Genomic DNA, 18508 nt, shown 5'->3' with positions numbered 1-18508 from the left:
ATATATTCAGTTTAGAAGCAGCAAAAGTTTCTAAAGAGCAAATTTAACTGGGGAGAGGCTATGGGAGTCTTTCAAGTATGGGAAACAGGAAATAGTGGGGGAGGGGGAAATGAGATGCCTCCCGCAGTTCTTGCGGTTCCCACTTGTTAATTTTAGAAACTGCAAACATTTCTAAAGAGCAAATCCCACTGTACTTGGTTATTTGTTTATGGACAACTTTTCTAGGCTGTCTTTCTCCTGAGAAGACTCAAGGTAGCTAACAGTAACAGCTTAAAAAGCAATCCAAGCTCATACCCATTTCACAATAAATAAAACACCAGCCGCTACCAGAAAATACACAACAAATCCACTGACCAACTGCTCTCTTAAATAGTTCTGTCATAAACTTACCTGAAAAAAATGTCTGCCTTCCTGATACTTTCAGGAACACCTTTCTGCAGTGTAGGGACCACTTCCAAGAAGCTCAAAACCTAGGAGTGGCAGATTTAATGAGAGAAAAAAGCACACGGTCAGAGGATCAGAGCTGCTGCACTGGTTCATACTGGGAGAGACAGCCCTTCCAGCATGTGGATCCCAGGCAGCAAAGGGGTTTAAACAGAAGAATCAGTACCTTGAGCTGAACACAGAAACAAAAAAAGCAACCAGTGTAATGTTCTCAGAATGAGTCAGTATCTATGCGGCAGTTGCTCCAAATTGTTGTTGAAGTTTCTAGGTGGTCTTCCAGGCCAGCCTTGTCTTACATCAAGTTTACTATAGAAGAAGAAGAAGAGTTAGTTTTTGTACCCCACTTTTCTCTACCATAAGGAGTCTCAAAGTGTCTTACAGTCGACTTCCCTCCCCCCCCCCAACAGGTACCTTGTGAGATAGATGGGGCTAAGAGAGTTCAGAGAGTGTGACTAGCCCAAGGTCACCCAATAGGCTTCATGTGGAGGAGTGGAGAAACAAACCCGGTTCACCAGATTAGAGTCTGCTGCTCTTAACCACTACACCATAGCATGGTGCAGCCAAACCTAGATAAGATACTAGCGTCTGCACTAGATAAAGTTGAAAGAAAGCAACTTTAGCATCTGCATCCATATTCTTTTTTTCCAAGAAGGGATCCTGGTCCAACAAAATGCACGAACTCTGAATTGAATCAAACATCAATATACTAACACCGTGAATGATAGGCAGAAAACATAATTCAGACCATCAGCCTCGCCAACCAGCATAACCTACATCTTGTCTGGATGCAGTTTCAGTTTATCCATTTGACCTTTGCTGACAAGACACTGGCCTAGAGCAGAAATTGCAGCTTCCAGAGGCTTATTTGTGTACTTGGGTGAGAACAGCATATGGTGACGCTCTGCTCTAGAGCTTCAAATGATCTTTTTCAGCGGTCTTAAAAAGGTAAAGGTCCCCTGTGCAAGCACTGGGTCATTACTGACCCATGGGGTGATGTCAGATTTACTAGGCAGACTTTGTTTTACGGGGTGGTTTGCCAGTGCCTTCCCCAGTCATCTTCCCTTTACCTCCAGCAAGCTGGGTACTCATTTTACCAACCTTGGAAGGATGGAAGGCTGAGTCAACCTTGAGCCAGCTACCTGAAACCAACTTCCGTTGGGATCGAACTCAAGTCATGAGCAGAGCTTGGACTGCAGTATGGAAAAGACAGTCCAGCTAGAAAAGTTGAGGGCAGCAGGAAAAGAGGAAGATCCAACAAGAGATAGATTGACTCAATAAAGGAAGCCACAGCCCTCAATTTGCAAGATCTGAACAAGGCTGTCAAATTGGTTCTTGTAGGTTATCCGGGCTGTGTAACCGTGGTCTTGGAATTTTCTTTCCTGACGTTTCGCCAGCAGCTGTGGCAGGCATTTTCAGAGTAGTAACACTGTCAAAGGCTGTCAAAGATAGGACGTTTTGGAGGATTTTGATTCATAGGGTCGCCATAAGTTGGAAGCAACTTGACGGCACTTAACACACACACACAGTGCAGCTTACCACTCTGCGCCACAGGGCTCTTTCAGTAAATATTAAAGAACATGGTGATAATACTGAACCCTGCACAACACCACAGGGTAAGTGGTGCACCCAGACCTCCAGTCACAACCTTCTGCTCACCAAGATTTATACCATTCAAGCCCTTATGCCCTAATCCCTACACTTCAAGCGCTGCAGTTAAATTAAGTGAGCAACAGGGTCAATGGCAGCCAAGAGCTCCAGCAGAATTAAGAATGTAACAGATCCCCTCTCTCAATCTGCGAACAGAGATCTTCCACCTGAGTGACTAAACCAAAAAGGCTCATGTGTCTGAGTGCCTGTCTTATTATCCAGTATAAAATATAATGCTTCAGAATTTATACACCCTTTACAGTGTGCTTCTTCACTGTGCTGAAGGCAACATGCAACAGTAAACTCAAACACTGAAAACCCCCTCTTCTTCCTCCCACATACACAATGAAAACACAGCATAAAAGCCCTAAAATGTGACAAGTAATAGATAATTTAAAAAATTAACAGCAGCGATACTTAATTGCATTCAAGCAATATCCAAATACAATCAGGACCCTGAAGGACCCTGGGAAAGAAGAACAGCTAATTCAAAAGAGAGCCTACAGAAACAAAACCGCTCCACACTGTTTACAAAGTGGGACTGAGGGGCATCTACACACCTCTTTCAGCTGGCGGATTTTTCCCATAGAACAGAAGAACAGGAGCAATCAGAGAAGGAGCACTGAGCTAAGCCAGTGGGACAAGCCTGTTCAAGGTGAAGTATGTGGTCCCAGATCACGAAGGACTTTAAAGGTGAATACAGCATCTTGAGTTATGCCTGGGAAGAAATCAGCCACCTGCACAGTTGCTTCAAACTGGGGTTCAGCATTAACAACCCCTACAAAACTACATGCTGCTGTAGTTTTGCACCAACTGAAGTATCTCATTTACTTTCAAGCGCGGCCCCACATAAAACGTGTTCCGGTAGCCCCGTTGAAAGGTTTCAGAAGTGTAGCTAAGTTGGTGGAATCCAGGAGGAAACAAAGTTTCTTAATCTGGTGTAAACGATAAAAAAAGCTTGTTCCCTCATCAACATGACATACTTTCAAATATTTAAACATGGCTATCATGTCTCCCCTCAACCTTCTCTTCTCCAAACTAAACAAACCCAACTCCCTAAGTCTCTCCTCATAGGACATGGATTCCAGACCTTTGACCATTCTGGTCGCCCTCCTCTGGACACACTCCAACTTGTCAACATCCTTCTTAAATTGTGGAGCCCAAAAGCCCAGCCCACCATAAAAACATAGATCATAAAAACAGACCACAGACCACATAAAACATCCGTTTCCAGGCTAAAATAGTGTTTTTTAAAAATCAACCCCTTAATTAAAAGCCTGGGTGAACAGAAATGTTTTGGCTTTGCACATAAAAGGAAGCAACATAGGCACCAGGTAAGACTCAAGTGGAAGGGCATTCCATATGGGAGCTGTGAGGCAGACGTTAAATGGTGGACTGGACAATACAGGAGGAGGCAGCCTGTCTAGTACCCTGGCCCCAAGCCATGTGGGGTTTTAAAGGTAAAAACCGGGAAACAAATGAGCAACCAATGCAGATCTTTCAGCACTGGGGTGATAATGATCCCTGTATCCTACCCCTGACAATAGCCTAGGTGCTGCATTTTGGATGAGCTGAAGTTTCTGAACCGTTTTCAAAAGCAGTCCCAAGTAAGGTGCATTACAGTAATCTAACCTGAATGTAATCAGAGCATGGATTGCTGTGGCCAGATCACGCTTTTGAAAGAACAGCTATAGCTGGTGTATCAACCAAAGCTGATAAAAGGCACTACATGCCACAGAGGAGATCTGGACCTCCAGCTGTGGGCTAGGATCCAACAGTACCCCCAAGCTATGAACCTGTTTTTCAGAGGGAATTCAACGTCCTCTAGGACAGGCTGACTCCTCCATTCTCAAGCAACTTTGTCATTGATCCATAGCACCTCAGTCTTGTCTGGATTTATCTTCAACTTGTTGGCCCTCATTCATCCCATTATCATCTCCAGGCACATGTTCAGGATTTTCACAGACCCTCCTTATTCAGCTGTTAAGGAAAAGTAGAGCTGGGTGTCACCCATATATTGGTTGCACCAAATCCCCTAATAATCTCTTCCAGTGGTTTTATGTAGATACTAAATAGCATGGAAAACAAGATGGAACCCTGTGAGACCCCATAGGATAAATGCCATGGGTCCAAGCAGAGTCTTCTAGCACCACCTTCTGGAATCGACTGGTCAAGTACGAGCAGAACCACCAAAGCATGGTACCCCCACTCCGAAATCAGCCAGCCTCTCCAGAGGGATACCATGGTGAATAGTATCGAACACTGCAGAGAGGTCCAGGAGAATCAACACAGATGCACTCCCTCTGCCACTCTCCCTGGAAAGATCATCTGTCAGGCAGCCAAGGCTATTTCTGTTCCAAATCCAGTCCTGAATCCAGATTGAAATGGGTCTAGATAATCCATATCCTCCAAGACCACCGGAAGCTACATGGCCACCACCAACTCAAACACCTTGCCCAAAAATGTAATGTTGGCCCCTGCTGGAACTACACCCTCCTTCTGAGAGGCATTCATTACCTCCCTGACCTGTTCAACCAATCCAGCCTGGATCAGTACCAACAGCCACGGAGGGTAAGGGCTGAGTAGATATGATGGACCACACACTTCTAAGCAGCGCGTCCACATCATTGGGTCTCACCAACCGAAAGTCGTCCATACAACTAAGATCAAACTGTGCTCCAATAACATCCTGAGATTGAACTGTATGCACTGTGGATAAGTTACAGCGGGTGTGAGCAATCTTAACCACAAAATACATTGCAAAAGCATCACAGTAGTCTCGTGTGTTTTCCAGGTCTACTTTTTCAGGAGCCAAGGATAAGAACACCTTCACAACCTGGAAAGACTCCTCTGGACGGCATGCGTGGACACAATGCTCCCATCAGTGCCACAGAGTAGGCACAATAATGTGCCCAGTCACATTCACTTGGAGTTTTCCTCCACTTGTGCCCCAACTGTCTACCCAACTGCTTCATTGCTGCAAACTCCTCAGTTAACCATGGAGCATTCTGGGCTGTGCCGGAGGACAGTGGGTACTTTGGAGTGATCATGTCCACAGCCTGGGCCTGGGTCATCTCCATATTCTGCAGATCAACCAGGGTTGCAACAAGAATTCATCTTGTGCAAATTTGCTTACCCCTTTGTTCTCCCTTATCCACGCATCCAGGCACAGAAACAGTGGTCTGTGGATTTTGTTAATGTAATCTATACATGATGTCAAAACTCCAGATGATTTCATTTAACAGTCACACGTAAATATTGTAAAGCATGGGTGACAAGGCTGATACTTGGGGAGCACCCAACACACTTTAATTTCCATATTGTTGATTCAGCCTCTCCAATGGAAATTCTTAACCATCTATCTGACAAAAAAGGAAGAAAGCCAGTGGAACACAGCCCCCAGTATCCCAAAGCTGTGATCTGGGCACCTCAAGATGCTGCGGTCAATGATGTCAAAAGTAGCAGACAGCTCTAACAAGATAAGATGAGATTAATTTTCTTTGTCTGTTGGTCATCCGCCAGTTATTTTACCATGGTAACATTTTCCTTGGGGTAAAAATTCTTTGCTTCCAAGGAGACATTCGTAGTTGCTCATACTTCTGTGACACTAACACTTCAGCATGAAACCTTGAGGTCTTTCCCCACCTCAAAATATCCAGTTATAGAAGTTGGCTTTCTGGTCGTTCCTGTGAGTTGCTGATGCAGCATGGGAAAATATTTCCTTGCTTGCTAAGACAGCTATAGATACGATGAGCTGTTTGAGGTTCTCAACATGTCCATGTCCAGTCCGGGCAGGTTTATATCCAGCGACAACAAGATTGTAATGTGGAAGTGCCCCTTAATGGATTGTATTTGATTTGTCATCCATACAACCAAGGATTATGAGTTTCGGAACTAAAATTCCCTACAAGCACCTAATTCAGAGCATCAAGCCAAGACAGAAAATGGGAGTCTGTGCGTGAGCAACAGTGGACTGTGGCACACACACACACACACCAATTAAAAGGAGTATACTCAGAAGCAAATGAAAGGAATTTTCTGAGACCCTTGCCTCAAGTGGATTGGTGTCAATGGCCGCGTTGGACAGTTTCAAGGGTAGTTTGGAGAAGAAGAGTAGCAGTGTTCCATCTGCCACTACAGTTGGGCCAGGACCCAAAAATGTAGGTGAGTACAAACATCAACTGAGAGAGATGCTCAAGAACTCCTGGGAGCTCAGTGAGGAGATGCACAGCCAATGCAAAGATAGTGATTCAACTGTAAAGGTTTTTTCCCCCATTAGTGCTGTTTTGCATTTTTACATTTTTTTGTCAGAATATACACAGTTATTGCTCCATTTGTGGGACTGTTTCTTGCAGTATACATTTTCAGTTCAGTTTATTTTAGCTTTGATTTTTATTTTTTGCCTGCATACTTAACATTAAATCAAGCTTTGTGGGGGCAAATAAGCATTACATCTAGATTTATTTTCTGTGTTAACAGATTGCTTTATTCCTTCTGAACAGAAGTATCTAGTGCACAGATTGACTGTTGAATGAGTTTACCAGTTGATATACCGAAAAGCAATATAGTATAGTTTTAAAAAAATTAAAAAGTAGCCCAAACTATACAATAGCATGTCGTTGAAGTAATAATCCATTCATATCCAAGCTGACAGTGTTCTGTGCTTCTCCCAAAGTTGTGAACTATTCAGTGACAAGACATATTTCCACTGCAGTTCCATTGGCTGCATTGCTCTCTCTCTCTCTCTTTAAGATGATACAGTCGTGGGGCTCTCGTGGTATACTGCAGAAACAGGAGGGCAGAAATTAATAAAATCTCCACTGAATTCCTAGAGAGTCACTTTCAAGCAAGGCACAAAGGTCACTAGTTGGGAAACCTTCAGCCTCCATTTTCAGAGCCTGTCTGACATCAAAGGATAGCTCTTGAAAGACCATGATGTTGATGCTGAGGAGCAGAAGGCGAGGGAGGAGCAACTCGCCTATTGTTTTAACCCACTTCATTGCAGACTAAACAGGTTGAAAGCTTTCTTCTGGATTTTCAACACTTGCCAACTTCAGGGTCAGGGGAGATTGCAGGTTACGCCTTCCCAGTTGAAAAGAGAAGTGTCAAGGTGACCAGCAGGAAAATGGGTTCAAGAACTCGGATGAATTGATTTATATTACACATAACTTGCATAACAAGAAATCCTGAGGCAAAAAGCTGTAGACTGAAGACTAATTTTGCGATATCTTGGGAAATCCATGAGTGAGTTGCTCTATATCTAATACAAATGTATTGTATTAGATATAGAGGGGTTACTGTTACTGTAAGAAAGCAAAGCAAAACATTTGCAAAGGCAGAGATGATGATTGTACCGTAAGTTGGAAGGAACTGCCAAAGGTATTGCTGAGAAACTTGTGCCTTTTTTTGATCTTTTTTTCCTGCTTTCTTAAGCCAATTGCATCAGAGATTTTAGAAGTGAGTTGGCACTCAATATGCTAACAGTGGAAAGGAGCAATGACAATATCATAAAGGATATGATTTTAAAAATTATTTCAACTGCCAACACAGACCAAGGATTTTTGTGAGGGCTACATGATGGGGAATCAAACCTGGTTCTCCATAGTAGAGTACCATGCTGGCGTAGTGATGAAGAGGGGTAGATAAAGTGAAGAGCAAGAGTGGGTTAGATTTTGAGCACCTATTTCCAGCAACCTCCGTAGCGAGGGCAGTGTGAAAACAGGCAAGCCAGGATTCTCGGTTCATTCAACAAACAAAATAATAGTTAAAACTATTGTAGCTAACAAACCAACATCAGGTCATGATTTAAGGGAGCCATACTAACTACAGTTACTGAGCAGGCTGAGTTCAGAAGACCTGCTAATGGTAGATTAATTAAACTGTAGTTTCACTTTACATCTGAACTGACCCATTAATTTATACTAGATACAGTAAAAGCTTTGTTCATCGGCGTGGCTTCTGTGCAAGCACACATGTGTGCCTGCACAGAAGACCACTAGATGAACAACAGTTACAGGTAAGCAACACTGTTTTTAACCAACTTCCATGGGAAATGCATGTTGTTGGTTAGCCAGATATTCCAGTTAACAAAGCTTTTACCTGGCGGTGTCAGGACACACGAACACATGAAGCTGCCTTACACTGAATCAGACCCTTGGTCCATCAAAGTCAGTATTGTCTACTCAGACCGGCAGCGGCTCTCCAGGGTCTCAGGCAGGGGTCTTTCAAATCACCTACCTGCCACTTGACAGTAGTGTCAGGTGGGCAGCGGCTATGCCCAGGATACATAACGCAATTCAGAGCTGCCTGCTCAGCACTGCTACCATCTCCCTGCTGTTCTGGCCATGTAATTTACACAGTGCCTGCTCGAGGGGCTTGGGTGACTTGTCACTGGGCAAGCATCCACTTGAGTGACTCATGCGGCGCCTACCTGAGTCAGTCTACTGGGTGTGTGCACAAGCGACTCGCAGGGCATCCTTCCTGTGTTAGGTCTGCTGCTTACCTCTGTGCCCAGACCACCTCACTATACACTTAATGTTCTTTTGTTAATAGTTTTAATTTGCGGAGATATTAATTGAATGTCTGCCCCATGATCCTATACAGATGCCTGCCCACATTACTGTCAGGTGCTGCCTGGGAAAGCATGAGTTAAACCTTTACCCTGAAATAAAAAGGAAACTGCTGCACAAGTGCTCATTCTGCTTCAGGTGCCATGCAGGGTGCTCAGAACTGTGCCTGTGGCTGATTTCCTTTGTGTTCTGCTGTTAGTAAAAATTGGTGTTCTAACACCTCCTTGATCTGGTCCATGATGGCTTCTTTTTTTTAAATTTGCTTTTCTCTTTCTGTTATTCAGAAGTTAGATCTGCAGGAAAACTGTGGATTTTACATGCACGGGAGTTGTATTTATCTGTATTCCCAAAAAGTTACCCTGATGGTCTTGTTCCTTAATTGCCAACCAAAATGCAATGCAAAGCAGAAGGAAAGCTGGTGGCTGTTTCCTTGCTTAGCGCTTTTGTTAGCTTCCTTTGCCGAGAGAAGAGCTTCTTAGGCAGAGAAAGAGGCACTGGATGCTCTTGTGAAGAGGAAAGTGTCCTGAAACATCCGGATGTATATTTCATGCTCTCTATCATTCATTCTGTAGTCAGATCAGAATATTGTTACATTCTAATCTTGTTTCCTTTAATTTGGCTGGTTGTGGGAATCAGTCAACAGTCATACTTTCTAGATCAGGGGTCCCCAACCTGAAGCTCACCAACACCTTCCTTGGCGCCCACCGTGTTTTTTAGAGAGTAGGCAGGGCCAAGTTAGGTGGGGCCACCAAGGCTTCTGATTGGCCATTGGAGATTTGATTGGCCGTGCTGGTTTCCAAAAATGTTGCTTTGGCAGAAGCTGCCGCCACAACCCAAGGATCTGTGTGACTGAAGGTAAGCCACAGCAACCGTTTTGTGCCTGGCTCCACCTCCTCTGGCAGCCATTTTGCAGCTGTGCCCACCATGCTGTGTCAGCATTCCAGAGGTGCCCCAAAATGGTCGGAGACCCCTGTTCTTGATAGCCTGCCCAACTTTTTGTACTGCGCCATAGGCTGTGCTTGACATCCTTTTACTTTCTCCATCCTAGGCCCACTTGCTTTTAAGAGCCATGTGCCAGTGCAACAGGGATATGACAGAATAAGTGAGCACAACTTCAACAGGCCAGTCTGTTGGCTAGTCTGCCCCTCCCTTCACTTCCTTTCTCAAAGTAATAAAGTTTTGTGGGTTTTTTTTTTTTTGCGAGTAGAAAATTGGCCTTTTACATGGGAGGTAATAGGTTTTCATGCTGTAGCCAGGCTTATCAAATGATTAATTTAATGGCCAGGAATCATTTGATAAAACTAGAAAGCGCAATTTAATTCTGTTTAATTTTTAAGAAAGCAGGGGGGGGGGAAGAGATTGAGTTTCTCTTCAGCTGATTTCTGTTTTTTCTTAAAAGTGCCTTTCTAGTTGCCACACAGTGATGTGATCATTATCTGTCACCTCGTCGCCTTGCTGCCTCAATACGCAGTAAAATAATAAAAAAAGAGAAGACCAGAGAACCTTGTGAAGTATGACTTCCTATCCCAAGACTCATTGCCTGCGATTCGTACCGCTTGACAGTAATGATCTTATTACAGTACTCTGGACCTTGAAGAGATTTCATGAGGAGAGTGAAAGGACGTGCCTCCATGTAATCAAGTGGCGCTGAATATTCCACGCGTTTTTGATCACATACTGATTGGGCACAGTTTTAGCCCATCTTCTAGTCAATTATGCATGGCCCCTTGTGCTCTTGTGATAGTCAGAAACATTGATAGCGCTTGTCTGGGTTTTGGCAGCCAGCCAACGGTTTGAAGTGCCTTACGCACAGTCATTCCAGGATAAGTGCTTTTTAGTTGGAATTGATTACCTTTCTTTAGGTTTTGCTTAATGGCAAAACTGCATTGGAGAGGGCTTCAGGTGAAAAATGGATGTATTAGCCATTTAGAGTATCTGAACTCCTAGTCAATTTTTTAGCCTTTCCTTGTTTCTATCTAATTTATATTTAATGATGTAATGTTTAATAATATTTAAGATATTTCTCTTCAGATGCCGCCAAACACACACATTGGACATTAAGAGGATCTGTTTTTAGGTGTAACAAACTTATCAACTGTAGCTTTCAAATTGCTAAAGGATTTGATAGTGTCTGCCCAGGTGACCTCTTAATTTTCTAATCCTATAATAATGGGAAGTTACCTCTTCAGTGTCCTTTTGATAGTCCTGTTGTGAGGTTTCAGTCCTATAAATATGATGTCCTTGATGTGGGCCCCGATCCAATTAAGGAAAACTTTTCAGTTCCTTATTAAAATCTGGTTCTTGGCCTTCTCAACTGACCTGGTAAAGGAATTTCAGAGCACTAAATATCTTAAAGAAATAAGAGTACCTTAGGTTAGGTCAGTTCCTGTGGTTTTTTTCCCAAGTCAGTTCTTGAATGTACAGTTGTGGGGTGGGGTGATCAATAACACAACAGTTGTCAAATAGGTTTTAACCATTAAAACAAGTCAATAAATAGTCAATGTAAACAGCAACTGTAATCCAAACAAATCCATTACTCAGAAAAGGGGGGGGACACATACACACAAGCCAAACCAAGCTAAAGCCTGGGTGAATAGGAAGGCCTGGAACTAAGAAAGCCCAGGGCAATTGACAGAGCAGTTCTGTGGTGGGGATTCCACCATGAGATGCTGTCCGACAAGGGAAAGGGCTTCCTTACAGTAATAGCGTGAAGCCTTTTTATTTTGGACAGGTATTTCCATAAAACTTTATGAATGCTTTAATGACGGGTCTCACAACTAAAGGAAATGTTTCATAACCATGTTGAGGCAAGAGTGGTAGGATAAGTGGGATGTAAGTGATATCAAAGCAGTCGTAGCCAGTCGCAGAGTGAAAGCAACCATCTAGGAAGAAGCACAGATAGCGGTTTCTCAGCCCTTGGATTGAAGAGAACCTGGGCAAAAAGGTGTGAAGAAGAATGGTTATTGTAAGATAGCGGTTACGGTACCCAGTGCATCTTGAGGTGCATTCATAAAGAGAATTGATAAAATATACATGTTAAATGGACCATGGAAATTAAATTGGAAAACATTTTTAAAACAGTGTGATACACAATCGTGGATTCCTCTGAATGTGATTTTGAATCGTGTAGGACACTGTATCCAATTTTAGTATGAAATATGTTCATTGACACCGTGTTGGCTCTGCCAGGGCAGTCTCCCCTGTTCTATGCAGCCCCTTTGTTTTCTTTCCAAGTAATTCCTAGCAGTAGCCATTGGAATTTGTGGTGACCAACTTGATACCAGTGGTAATGTACTGTGGCTACACAAGCATACCAAAACATGAGTTAACCACCTAATTTCAAACACCAATAGGAGACTAATGGCATCTTAAAGACTAACATACTTTTTTTTTAATTGTTGGAGGGTTATTTATTCATTTAAATGCCTTCCTTTCTCTATGGCTCAGGGCAACTTACAAATTCATGTTTAAAATATGTAAAATAAATATAACACCTAATGACCCCCTTTTCCTAAAAATGCCTGCAGCTAAACCCCAATAGATTCTTATTAGGGGCGGGAAGATCCACGTAACCCCCAGGTGGGATGGACTCCCCAAAGTAGATTATAAATTCTCTGGGCACAGAGAAGGAGCGGTCTTCCATTTTGGAAAGGACTTTGGATATGCACGAGCCATAAAAGTCAAAGCTTTACCTAAGGACTTCATCTTGTCCACGTGGCAGAGACAAACAAGGGATGCCCCAACCAGGAGATGTAAGGAGATGATGAACTTTAAACTGCTGCAGCTTCAAGTAAAGCTAGCCTGTCCTATTTCAACATCACTGGGTTTAGAACCAACTATAGGGTAGGGACAGGGGATGGCGTGTCTTTTCCATTAATTAATATATTTCTTTGCTCAGCCTGAAATGCTTGAACAGAACATGTGTCACCTTTTTATTCACTTATTCAACTTCCATGCATTTTAAACGCTGTAAGTCTGATCTCTGGAAACTCACCGTGCCTACTTGGTCTTGCTATCTGAGGCGCGGTAAGGGGAGGGGCAGAGGGTCATCTTGCCATCCCTGTAGCACAATAGTTCTAAATTGCAGAGTTGCTGTAGATCGCTCCCACACTAGCTTGTGGAGCAAAGCAGGCAGGTGCGGCAACTAGACGGAGCCTTTAAACAGCATTGCAGATACAGAGTGCTAGATGTATGGCTCCATATAGCAGGAGATACTCCAAAATGAACACCTGAACACATGAAGCTGACTTATACTGAATGAGACCCTTGATCCATCAAAGCCAGTATTGTCTACTCAGAGCAGCAGCAACTCTCCAGAGTCTCAGGCAGAGGTCTTTCACATCACCTACTTGCCTAGTCCCTTTAACTGGAGCAGCTGGGGATTGAACCTGGGACCTTCTGCATGCCGAGCAGATGCTCTACCACTGAGCCACGGCCCCTCCCCAAAACACTCATAGTCAGCAGGATTCTTTGGTGGCCGCAGCTGGATGCCAGTTTGTTTTTGGTACCCCTGGTCGGTGTGGCTGAGAGGAGTCTTGGGATAGCTGTGGGGGGTTTTCTGACCTCCCAGGAGATCAACCAGAAGGAACAGGAGGAGCCTACAAGGCCGCTCCTTCACAATTACCTTTCCCTAGCATGATTTTACAATCCAGTGCAGGCACCGATGAAGAGCTCAAGCGGTGGTTTCCATGCTCCCAAGGACCCTGCCAGCATCCACCCGCAAGATCAATCTGAATCTGACCGTGACGATAGGACAAACAGGTGCTTCTGACACTTCAGGTACCAGATCGGCTCTCAGCTTGGCCTCCAAGTTGGAATGGATGGCAGAGATTTTTTGTCAGCGAAGAGCCTCACAACAGCGTCATAGTGGCAGATCAAGTTAAAATCATCAACAAGGTTGGACTAGGATGTTATCAAGACATGAACCCCTTCAGACAGTTGAGCTGAACAAGATCAACTGGCACAATGGTGGCAAAGAACAAAACCTTGCTGCCATTGCTGCCACCTCATAGGCCTGCAAAGTTAAGATGCTGCTATACCCCTGAAGAAATTTTTGTTTCAACACACTAACACATCTTCCCCTCTGAAAAAAATTACACAATTTAAATGTACTCCTAGATGGATATTAGGAAAACTAAAAAGTTCACAAATGAAGAGTGCTCTTGTTTTATCTAGGAAGAGCTTACAAATCTTAAAAATAATATGTTGCTGAGTTTCTCCCAAAGTTGTCATAAAATTGTACTCAGCTTAACCAAACCTTTCTCAATTGGCTTCTTCAAGTACTTTTGTCAAAGCTACTCAGGCTTAGAATCATGGAATCACAGAGTTGGAAGGGACCATCAGGGTCATCTAGTCCAACCCCCTGCACAATGCTGGAAATTCACAACTACCTCCCCCCACACCCCAGTGACCCCTACTCCATGCCCAGAAGATGGCCAAGGTGCCCTCCCTCTCATCATCTGCCTACGGTCATAGAATCAGCATTGCTGACAGATGGCCATCTAGCCTCTTCCTAAAAACCTCCAGGGAAGGAGAGCTTACCACCTCCCAAGGAAGCCTGTTCCACTAAGGAACCCCTCTAACTGTTAGAAAATTCTTCCTAATGTCTAGATGGAAACTCTTTTGATTTAATTTCAACCCGTTGGTTCTTGTCTGACCTTCTGGGGCAACGGAAAACAACTTGGCACCCTCCTCTACATGACAGCCCTTCAAGTACTTGAAGATGGTTATCATATCCCCTCTCAGTCTTCTCCTCTTCAAGCTAAACATACCCAACTCCTTCAACCTTTCCTCATAGGACTTGGTCTCCAGACCCCTCACCAGTGAGGTTTTTTTTATTATTATTCACTCTCCCTGCTCGAGGGAATGCTTCCTCCCAGGATACACGTCTTAGTGCTACGTTTGTTCCAAGTATCATGGCTTATGTTTTAATAGTTTCTTTAACCAGCTCAAGGGACAGCCGGAACATTCCGGCAAACACTGGAGCCTTTTGGGGGGGGTGCCATGATCCTCGTGCCCCGCCTCTGTCAAGCGAAGGCTTTCCGGCCGCGCAGCACCGAGCGCCCCCTGCTGCCCACCCCTCCGCGCCGGGAAGGGGGACCGCCGCCCGCCACTCACAGCGGGCAGAGGGCGAAGGCGCCGGCCATGCTCTTGCTGTCGCGCACCAGGAAGCTGCCTGGGCCAGCAGCTCCTCAGCCGCCACCCAGCTCAGGTCCTTGTGGTATCACGGCGGGGGCGCTGGGCCGACCGGCGGAAGAGCTGCCCCGCCGCAAGCCATCGGCCTCCCGCCGCCTCAGCAGCAGCGCTGCCGCCGCCGGCCACTCGTGCTTGGCCCCGAGGACTACCCGACCTGCCGCACCGCTGCCCCCCGCCTCGCGAGAAAGTTGGCTGCGTCGCGGCGGAAACTTGGGTCGAGGCCGCGAGGAGGGGTGGTGGGGGAAGGCCGGAGCGGCTGCAGCTGCCGCGCCAGGCCCGGAAAGAGGAAGGAAGCCAGCCCCCCGCGCCCTTCGCGCCTGGGGAAGGTGGCTTCTCTCGGGTGGGTGGCCACGATCCTGCAGCTCAGAGCTGCACTCAAGGGGCCAAAGAGCCGCATGTGGCTCGCGAGCCGCGGTTTGCAGACCACTGCCCTTGGCTCCATCCCCAAATCTCCAGGAGTTTCCCAACCGGGATCAGGCAAGCCTTACCTCCATCCCCCGCCAGTGGCCAGGGGGGACCTGGCAACCCTAGCTAAGAGCACCCCTCCACTATGAAGGGAGGCTGACCAGTGGTGCTTTTTCAGTCTAGAAAAAAAGATAGTTTGGAGATTATGATACAGATCTATCAAATTATGCATGCAGAAAGTGCATTAAAAAAGCGGAGAACCCATGAAGGAATCACAGGGAGGAGGGGGAGAGGTTAAAAGATCGGGACTGAGAGGAGGAGCTTTTCCTCCCTTCCCTTCTTGACACAGCATCGGTTCCCTCGCATGGCTCTTGAGCTGCACGTCTATCTGAGAGAGACACCATGCACATCTGCCGCGGCCGGGCTTGTCACAAAAAGCAACCGGGAGAGAAAACAAAATTGAAGCGCAGCCAGCAAGGCTTTTTTCTTGACATGCCCTCCTTGTAAATACTTTTTGCGCGTGTAACATAACCAAGAGGGCACCCTTCCAATTGTACTATCATCAGGATCCGGCCTAATGGGCAGTCTCTGGGAGATTTATGGGCCACACTGTTCATGGCTGTATCTGTCTTTCTGTGTTCACAAACACACACTGATTTTCGTGGAAGCGATGAAAGCTTTTCTCATTTCCCCCCCCCCAGGAGAGAGAGACAGATATTTTCGAGGTGGAAAGGATTTATGGAAAATACAAGTGCCCCTTTTTAACCCAATAACTTTTTTTTTCCTTGTGAAGGAGTGACTTCTGCAAGGTTTAGGGCAGACAGAATCAACCAAGTGGCTGCCATTGGCTAGCTCCTTATAAATAGGAAGCTCCCATTCATTGCCTCTTTATAATTTTGTAATGTTTCAAAGGAAGATGCATTCTTCCTTCCTTCCGGCAGAAAATGGGATTTCTGGCACACGGGCAGATAATGTAATATTGCACCACAGGATAACAAACTGCCTCGGCAGGCCGGTATGAATTCTGCAGTTCTGATTTTACCATCAAGGAAATCTATAAACTGTACCTAGCTTTCCGAAATCATTAATGCCCTGGTAGTATTGATGATTTCATTGCTGCGCTACAAGGAGCATGGCCTTAGTGTGCAGGCTGCAAGCTGCGGGTTATGGCTTTTTTGATATTTCTCCTCTCTTTCTTTCCACATTCTCCCTCCTTCTGCCAAAAGAGAAAAAAAATCCATAGTGTAAATTGATCTGGGAATCAGCCCTTGATAAAATACCAGCATTCAACCCCTCACAACATCATGGCTGTATTGTTAGCTGTTCTTGATTATTTGGATGCTCTAGCAGAAGCTGCCACATCTTGAGTCGGAGGTGCAGGGAGATTAACTGGTGTCTGTCCACTCATTCATCATACAAATAACAGTGCCAGTGGAGTGAAATACTATAAATCATTTTTCCCCAGGATTGAAACCTTTTATCGGTTGTGTCAGTTTCATTATTCAATAAGCGATTAGTAACAGCCATTGTCATTTAGTCATTTAGTAGTTAACAACTCACATCTTTTGCCGGCGCGGAAATGGTTTGACACGAGCATCTGATATAGAGGGAGATTTTAATATCTGTCTGTCCGGATGAAATGCCGCTGAACTTGCTAGTCAATTACTTCATGCTTGTGGGAAGTTTAACATAATAACATCACGAAACTGAGCTCTGTTGGGTAACAGTTAAGGGTTGTGACAGTCAGTGTTCAACCGAGCAGAATTGGATCAATCCAGCCAGCTTTTCCATTCAGTCTCCCCTGCATACTACAGCCCCTGTTCCATGTGGCTTTTGTCCATGCAGGTCCCATGAACCCCAGCATAACCTTTTTGAGGGGTCAAAAGGAACCCTTTTCTCCTTTTTCATCAGCCAACCAAATGTATCGAAACAAATAAAAAATGTCTTCCATCATGACAAATTTAAAGGTTGACCTTAAAGCTAAATTGGCAGCTAAGGCAACTCACAAAGAACAGGTGTCTTTGCAGCCACCTCCAGAATTAAACCTGGCTACTCCATTCTTGATTAAATTGGAGCTTCCAAATTGCCTTCAAGGGCAGCTCCACATAAAGTTTGTTACAATAATACATTCTGGAGGTTACTAGGCTATGTACCACAAAAGCCATGACTTTCTGATCTAGGAGGGACTGTGGTGGTGGGTCAGCTGAAGTGGATAAAACATTAATTTGGCCATAAATTCTACCTAGCTCTCTAGAATTGTCACACATTACAATCACATGGACCTGGAGCTTACCAACTATGTGTAGATCCTTCTGATACGCAGAGTTGCCATGTTGTTGAAGAAGGGCCATTCACGTATTTACTATGTGCATGCAACTCCTATGTGTGCATATAGACCATTGGATGTTTCATTAGTTATGTTCATGTAAACCAAGGCTGTACACACATAGGAAATGTGCATGTTGCCCCTGTTTGACACAGTTTGGTGACCACTCATTGGAAAGATTGCAGGTAGCACATGCTACTAATACATGCAGTATCGGCAATTGTAACATCTGAAAAGGGCTCAGTATAAAAGGGCTTTACCAAGCTATTCTTTGGGGAGGGGATGTAAGCACTGTCCGAAACAGGCATTTCCTCCATCTCACTACTGCTTCCGTTGTGAGAAACTCCGCCCTGTCAGTATCAAGTTATTCAGTTTATCCAGAACGTAACAGACTTCGCAGAAGAAAAGAGAAGAACACAAGTGAACTCCCAGCTAGAGAATATAACAGTTCCTCTAGACCAGTGGTTCCCAAAGTGGGCAGTACCACCCCCTGGGGGGCGGTGGGATTACCTAGGGGGGCACTAAGAGGCAATGAGGCAGCAGGGGGTGCTAGAGGTGGGCCCCTTCAACTGTGTTGTTGGATAGGGTAAGGGGCGGTGGGGTTGAGCTTGTGGAACCAAGGGGGAGGTGGCCCGAAACGTTTTGGAACCACTACTCTAGACCATTCTCTAGATTCTATCAGTTAGAAAAAAGCAGAACCTCTACAACAAGGTGTCCCAACTCACAGCTCAGCCCAGCAGGATAATTTATATAGCAAAGGAGGGGCCATGGCTCAGCGGTAGAGCTTCTGCTTGGCTTGTAGAAGGTTCCAGGCTCAATGCCTGGCACATCCAGTTTAAAGTATGTGGTACTAGGTGAACTGAAAGACCTCTGCCAGAGACCCTGGAGAGCTACTGCCATTCTAAGTGGGCAGTGGACCAAC

General features: G+C 45.0%; 1 protein-coding gene across 3 annotated transcripts in view; it reads left to right on the top strand.

Moving 5' to 3' along the window:
- AGAP1 (ArfGAP with GTPase domain, ankyrin repeat and PH domain 1) overlaps nucleotides 1-18508 on the top strand; it is a 355259-nt gene that overhangs the window by 243829 nt on the left and 92922 nt on the right. The window lies entirely within an intron of this gene.

Source organism: Euleptes europaea, chromosome 10 (genome assembly GCF_029931775.1).
Source record: "Euleptes europaea isolate rEulEur1 chromosome 10, rEulEur1.hap1, whole genome shotgun sequence".
Taxonomy (NCBI): domain Eukaryota; kingdom Metazoa; phylum Chordata; class Lepidosauria; order Squamata; family Sphaerodactylidae; genus Euleptes; species Euleptes europaea.
This window is presented reverse-complemented; position numbering and strand designations above follow the sequence as displayed.